The sequence below is a fragment of the Myotis yumanensis genome, unplaced genomic scaffold, assembly GCF_028538775.1.
Source record: "Myotis yumanensis isolate MYYU_CA2020_CCGP unplaced genomic scaffold, mMyoYum1.0.hap1 SCAF_2, whole genome shotgun sequence".
NCBI classification, from domain to species: Eukaryota; Metazoa; Chordata; class Mammalia; order Chiroptera; family Vespertilionidae; genus Myotis; species Myotis yumanensis.
Window position 1 is genome coordinate 58,572,904 of NW_027223753.1, and position 7,159 is coordinate 58,580,062.

Consider the following 7,159-nt stretch of genomic DNA (forward strand, 5'->3'; position numbering starts at 1 on the left):
GTTGGGTGTCCTCCGATGCACAGAAAGGTTGCCAGTTTAATCCCTGGTCAGGGCACATGCCTGGATTGCAGGTTCGATCCTCAGGAGGGGGTGTGCAGGAGGCCAATCAATGTTTCTTTCTAATTGATGTTTCTCTCTCTCTCTCTTTCTCCCTTCATCTTTCTCTAAAAACCAGTAAACTATCCACTTAAAAAATAATAGAAAAAAATCTTATAAGCTGCACACTACAACCGAGTATTTTACTCATTTGAAATTCCTTTAAAGCATATATTTTTATTTAAATTTTACATTTTATTTATATTTTTTATGAGTCTTTACATTAACAAGAAAACTGAAATCATAAGGGCAATTGTCAAGCTCTGAAATGATTTCTTTAAATTATTTCCTTGAAGAATAGATCTAAGGAAGCTTATTCTTACCATGAAGTTGTCTGACAGGAAGAAGCAGTTTCTCTCTCTTTCCATATGCTTTCATCATAAGCCAAACCTAAATGGCTCTTGTAACTCTAGATTTAGATGAGCGTTACAGCTGTGTTAATTTCTGCAACACCATTGGTTATTCAATTGAGAGGGATGTCGGTTTCAAAGTTGGCCAAATTCTGGATTGATATTTTAGACTTAGATATTATTGCTAGTATAACAGAGCATGTTAACTCATAATAAAAGTCTGTTTTCTTTAAAAAATGAAAAGAAATTTGGGGTTTCAAAGGAAATTTTCTTAGAAAACTTTAGCTCACATACATTCATTTTTAGCTAAAGAACAATCTTCATAAACTGTATTGAATGAAAGAAATCTTATAAAATAATGTGGAATTGATTTCAGTTTAGATCTATTTCTTTTTTTTTTTTAAAGCCAACCAAGAGACAAGAAATAATGAGTCTCAAAATATACTATACTCTTACATGCCTGTATGATTTTTAAAAAATCAATTCACTTTGTCTTTGTATGTGAGTATATGTCTATAGCTATGAGGATTACCAGATAGATGATAGATAGATGATAGATACTTCACCCTTTAAATTGTCTTGTCCTTTTTGAATCCTCAACAGCCTTCAGTAACCTAGCTTAGCATTTAATAGAACTTCAGTCTGTGTGAGTTACTGTAAATCATTCATGTGGAATCCCTGAACTATCAGGGCAAATTGGAACAATGATTGGCCTTATACAAAATAGGAAAAAGTCAGATTTTATGAGTATTATGACTGGCTTTGAGCAGTGAAAAACTAAATTTAATTAGCATTACAAAAATACAGTCCCTGTGGTTTACCTTGGCTTGCCTACATGGCAAAACATCTTAAGCAATTAACTTGAGTTTGGCATATACAGGCATGACACAAAACAGTACATGAAATAATTCTATGTCCTATTCACAATGATCTAGTATGTGATGCCTAAAATTCTAAGCATAAAAATAGCTGTTAAATACAGTCAAATGAAGCCTAAAATACATTAAAGTCTATAAATATGACCCCCTTTTTTTAACAAATAGGATTATTGCTATATATCCTGTTTTTCCAAAACCAGCAGAATTCCTACAATCCCCATATTTTGCTTTCATGGAAAGAGTCTGTACCTACATTGTTTTTCATTCACAGACACTGAATTTCCAACCTGAATTGTTTTGAAATCTGGACACTTTATATTCTAAACTCTAGTTGTTGGCTAATTCATTCCATTTTTTAAAAAAGTACTTGGACATCGAGTTAGTTTGTTAAGTGCTAATATGTGTTAGATTGCTAGGTGAACCCAAGTGACCAATTAATTTTAGCCTACTATCTAGTCAAATATAGGAAAAGAAAATATTTAAATTAGTAATTTCTGTAAAATTAAATTTTAAAAATATCTCTTAATTTAATCCCTTTCATGCATAATTGTGTTGACTGACCGAATCCCTGTGTCTAGAGAAGATGGAGTTGCCTGGCTGATTCTGTGCTTTCTATAATATTGAAGGACTTTTCATACACACACCACACACATATACATGATAGATACAGTTTTCCTGGTTTTACCTTTTGTCTGATTGACAGATAAGTACCTTATAAAAATGTAACCATTACATAAATATGCACTTATCTCCAAGTACCCTACATTTGTCATCTTGTAGGAAAAAAAAATCAATATTTTTAGTTCTAATTTTTTTTCAGATATTCATTTTAGGTCAATATATTCAGAGTTTATCTCTACTTATTCCTAATCACTACAAGTGCTGTATACAAATGCAAGAGATATGTTTCCTGTGCTTTGACTTAGCAAGAAATTCATCCCTTTACATGGTAAAACAGACAGGAGAAAACAATTGTCTCTCCACTTGTTTCCACTAAAAGAAACAATTTTGAAGCTATTTCTAGATTTATGTGTAATTCAACAACCCCCAATAGTTAGACATTAAAGGCATATGAGATAATATTCAACTTGATTTTTAAAAATTATCCAATGATAATATGTTATTGTTTTTTATATTACTAACTAGCATTTTTTTGTATGGAACTTAAAGAACAGACTGCTTTGTGTACTGGATTAAATTAAATAAGGAATTTTACGACATTCTAACTTCAGTGTTAAATGGTACTTAAGAATATCTTTTTAATCATCAAGTCATTACAAAGTCTTTCTTTTCCTGAAGCTAATTCTGAGCAGGTCCATGGATACCAGTTAAACTTGGCTCATTTGAACTGGTCAAACTGGAATTTTGTGGATGGGCAATTCTCCCAGGGCAGTCTAAGAGCGACTAGACCAGTATTCGGCAAACTGCGGCTTGCAAGCCACATGCTGCTCTTTGGCCCCTTGAGTGTGGCTCTTCCACAAAATACCACATGCGGGCGTGCACGTTCAGTGCGATTGAAACTTCGTGGCCCATGCGCAGAAGTCGGTATTTTGTGGAAGAGCCACACTCAAGGGGCTAAAGAGCTGCATGTGGCTCGCGAGCCGCAGTTTGCCGAACACTGGACTAGACCAAAAGTCACATGGAGAATGGCCAGACAAGTGAGGGTAGTGGCTTGAGGATTAGAGTTGATAATTCGTGAGAGTCCAGGAAACACAAAATGCAATGTTATATTCTGAGTTTTGTGGCAATAGGGGATGATACACTTGTGATGAAGTTCTAAGAAAGCACACCAAGGTCAGAATCTCTCTATATAAAAGCCTAAGTGACCAGTCGACTGTTCAACTGGTCAACCAATTAACAGGTCACTATGATGCACACTGACCACCAGGGGGCAGACACTCAGCACAGGAGCTGCCCCCTGGTGGTCAGTGCGCTCCCACAGTGGGAGTGCCGCTCATTGAGCTTACCAAGAAGCAGTGGCGGCAGGCGCAGAGAGGCCAGGATGAGTGGGAGTGGCACTGTGCCTGGTCTGGGCTCGGGCTCCTCCCTGGCAGCCTGCCGCTTTTCGCACTACTACATTCCTTGGGGAATGTCAGACTGAGGGTTTGGCCCAATCCCCACAGCCTGGGGTCCCTCTCCTGTCCTGCAGGGATCGGGCCAAAACCAGCAGTCGGACATCCCCTGAGAGGTCCCGGATTGCGAGAGGGCGCAGGCCAGGATGAGGGACCTCACCAGTGCACAAAATTCCTCTAGTTAGGAAATAAAAAGAAAGCAGAAGAACATACAGGAAGAGTTCAAGTGAATTGGCTGTTTCAGGGAAGAAAAAAGATATCCTCTATCCTCTAAGGGTCTCTGGCTGGACCTAAGAATAAAATCAACATAAAAAAAAGATTAAAAGGAGAAAAATAGAAATTTGAATTTTATAAGGGAGCCTTCACAAGAGAATGAATACTGGAAAAAGTGAGCAGAACAGAAAACTTTTATACTTTTTAGACAAAGAAACAAATAAGATGAAGGGGGTTGGACTAGGAGCACTCAATTGTAGAGAGATAATTGGAAAGAGAAGTGTTAGTTTAACAAGGTATTTTTCCAGATTTCTTAGCCTCAATTCCATCTCTGGTTATGAGAATGTCTTCCTTCCTCCTGGTACATGGAGGAAGAATAATGATTTCAGAATGTCCTCTTGCACCTGCTCTTTCTCAATTGCCTTTAACTCAAAATAATCAATATGCCAAAGCAGCATGTTTTGGGGTGACATATTCTAAACTCTACTATTCAATTTCTATTTTCAGGATTCTCACAGCAACTGAATGGCATAAGCAATAAAATTCTAATTTGCCAGTAATTAGTATTTAAACAAAGTTAACAAGGAATGGCGTATAGTTGGCTCACAAACCACAAGGGTTTGAATTGCATGGACCCACTTATACATGTATTTTTCGCCCAACAAATGTACAGTCTGCTCACCACATCCCCAGGGTTTTTCATCTGTGGATTTAACCAACCATGGATAGAAAACAGTATTTTTTACAAATATTCACCCGAGAATGTTTCCAATGATTTTTTTTTTTTTTAGACAAAAAGAGAGAGAGAGAGAACATTGATATGAGAAAAACATCAGTTGGTTGCCTCTCGGGTGTGCCCCAACCAGGGATCAAACCTGCAACCTAGGTATGTGCCCTGACCAGAATTGAACCTGAATCCTTTTTTGGTGTATGGGCCAATGCTCCAACCAACTGAGCCACCCAGCTAGGACTAGAAAACAGTATTTTTGATCCACTGTTGGGAATCTAAGGATGTGGAGGGCTAACTGTATGCATTGTTCTGGGCCAGTGGTCGGCAAACCGCGGCTCGCAAGCCACATGCAGCTCTTTGGCCCCTTGAGTGTGGCTCTTCCACAAAATACCACATGCGGGCATGCATGTACAGTGCAATTGAAACTTCATGGCCCATGTACGGTTTTTGGCCTGGGCGAGTCTATTTTGAAGAAGTGGCGTTAGAAGTGGGGGTACGTTCGCTGAGGTCGACCCCTCAGATTGAGGATGTTTTTAGCAAAGGCCAGCTTAGGAGTACCCTAATTAAGTTAATAACAATGTACCTACCTATATAGTGTAAGTTTAAAAAATTTGGCTCTCAAAAGAAATTTTAATCATTGTATTGTTGATATTTGGCTCTGTTGACTAATGAGTTTGCCGACCACTGTTCTAGGCCATTTTGTATAAGGCACTTGAGCATCCTCGGATTTTGGTATCTGCAGTGTCCTGGAATCAGTCCCCAGCGGCTGGTGAAGGACTATAATAGAATATGAGACAGCCAGTTAAAGTTGAAACTGTTGGATCACTGCCCAATTAGATATCCTTGGAAAATGCCCTCCCCATTTCTGCTGGTATTTCCTTAAGAGCTGGAATCCTTTTGGTGCCGCAGCCACTTTGCAGAGAGAAAAGTGCCCAGGAGCTTCAGGTCCAACAGGCAATGGAGTAGCCACAGAGGGACTGGTCTGGTGCCATAGTTTAAAGGCCCCACTGCCTTGCCTTGATATGGGACAAACTGCAATGTAATTTATGCTTACGAGCTCTCTGCACCTGTCATTTCCCATCGCTGGGTTTCTTGGCCTTAAGCTATCCTGTTTTTCCCACTGCTGTTCTGGTTTCCCCTGAGAATACGTGGACACAAATTTTACTCTCAATGTTGTCTTCTGGGGATAGCAGGTGACACCGTCTGCTAAATAATTAGGGCTATACCAGCAACTCAATTAGAATTGTAGCCATAATCCAAGGTCAAATGTTAACTGCTCCCTACGCAAATGATGCTCACCATGCAGCTATGGTTTCTGTTAGGTGTAGGTGGATGTTTCTCAAGCTATAGTCTAAGAATCACCTGCATCAGAGTCATTTAGGATGATGATTAACATGCAGGATTTTAGGCCCTGCCTCATATCTCTTGAATCAGACTGACTGAGGCTTGGAACAGGAAGTGGGCATCTTTAAAGAAAGCCTCTATGTGATGTTTATGCATAGACGTTTAAGAAACTCAGATCCCAGTCATGTATGAAAAGCAGGTTTATTTCATAGCTCCCAGATGGTCGGAGCTGCTATTTGTGGCATCGTCTAGGCTGGCTTTAGCAGAGAAACCAGACAGATCTGACGTTATCTGAAAGTATACACACTGTCTGCCAGGAATAAGTCAATTTCTTAGAGATAATGAACTTATTTAAGACTCTTTTTAAAGATGAGGAATCTAAGATCTAGAGAGGCTAAGTGGTTTGCCCAATAACATGAAAAGGCTATCTTTAGATGGGACAAAAGCCCAGGTTTCCTAATTCCTAAACTCTTGTGCTCTTCCTGTAGCATGTATTCATACTACCACTCTTGGATTAAAGCAAAATAATAATAATAATAAAAACAATATCAGCAATTATGTTTGCAATCACAGGTAAACTTTTGCCAATGAATATCTGCATGCATGTACACACACACATATCTGCTTCAATGAAAAAATATTATTTATTTCATGCATATTTCTCCAGTTTTCCCTTTCATTATGCCATATCCATCACAGAAGGTTGATTCAGATGGCTGCAGAAGCTAGACACAAAGGAGCTTCATGTGGGGATATTTTCATATGGATATGGCTTTGCCTAGAATACATTAAAATAACTAGTAGTTTAAATTAATTAAGTGATAGACTAGTCAATATTACATACAAGCAAAATATGAAACCCTTGGCATTATGTAAATACAGCAAGCACTGGCTGCCTAAATTGCTCACTGTTCAACCAGTTCTGATTTGCTATCATGTGAACAGCGCCTGAGGATTTATACAGTCATATACATGACTACCTTCCATTGAAAATCACAAATGTTTGGGGCATTATCTCTGTTTTGAATATCATTGCTTTGATCTCATTAATGTGCATAATTAGTGTTGAGTGTATAGTTTTAAATTCACACATTCATTTAAAATTTTTAATCTAAGAAAGAAATGAAGTTTTTAAAAATTGGATTATTTCTTACTGGCTTTTCAAAACATTCACTAGACTTACATGAGAAAAGTGAATAGGCTGGCAGTTTTGATCTATGACTATGACATAGTTATAATTTTATTTAATATGAAGTTAGCATTTACAATGTTTAATCATTACAGTTTTAGATGAGTTTTAGTCAGTTCAGGCTACATTCTCTTCTCACACAGTGAAATATGACTTTTTTATGTGTGTTACTCTTTTAGGGCTGTGCTGTAGATACTAAGATGCTTGTATTGAAATGGCTACATTTAAAATGAATAATTCATGAGATTTTGTTTTGTGTAGTTCTTAAAGTACCTCATTGGATAAGG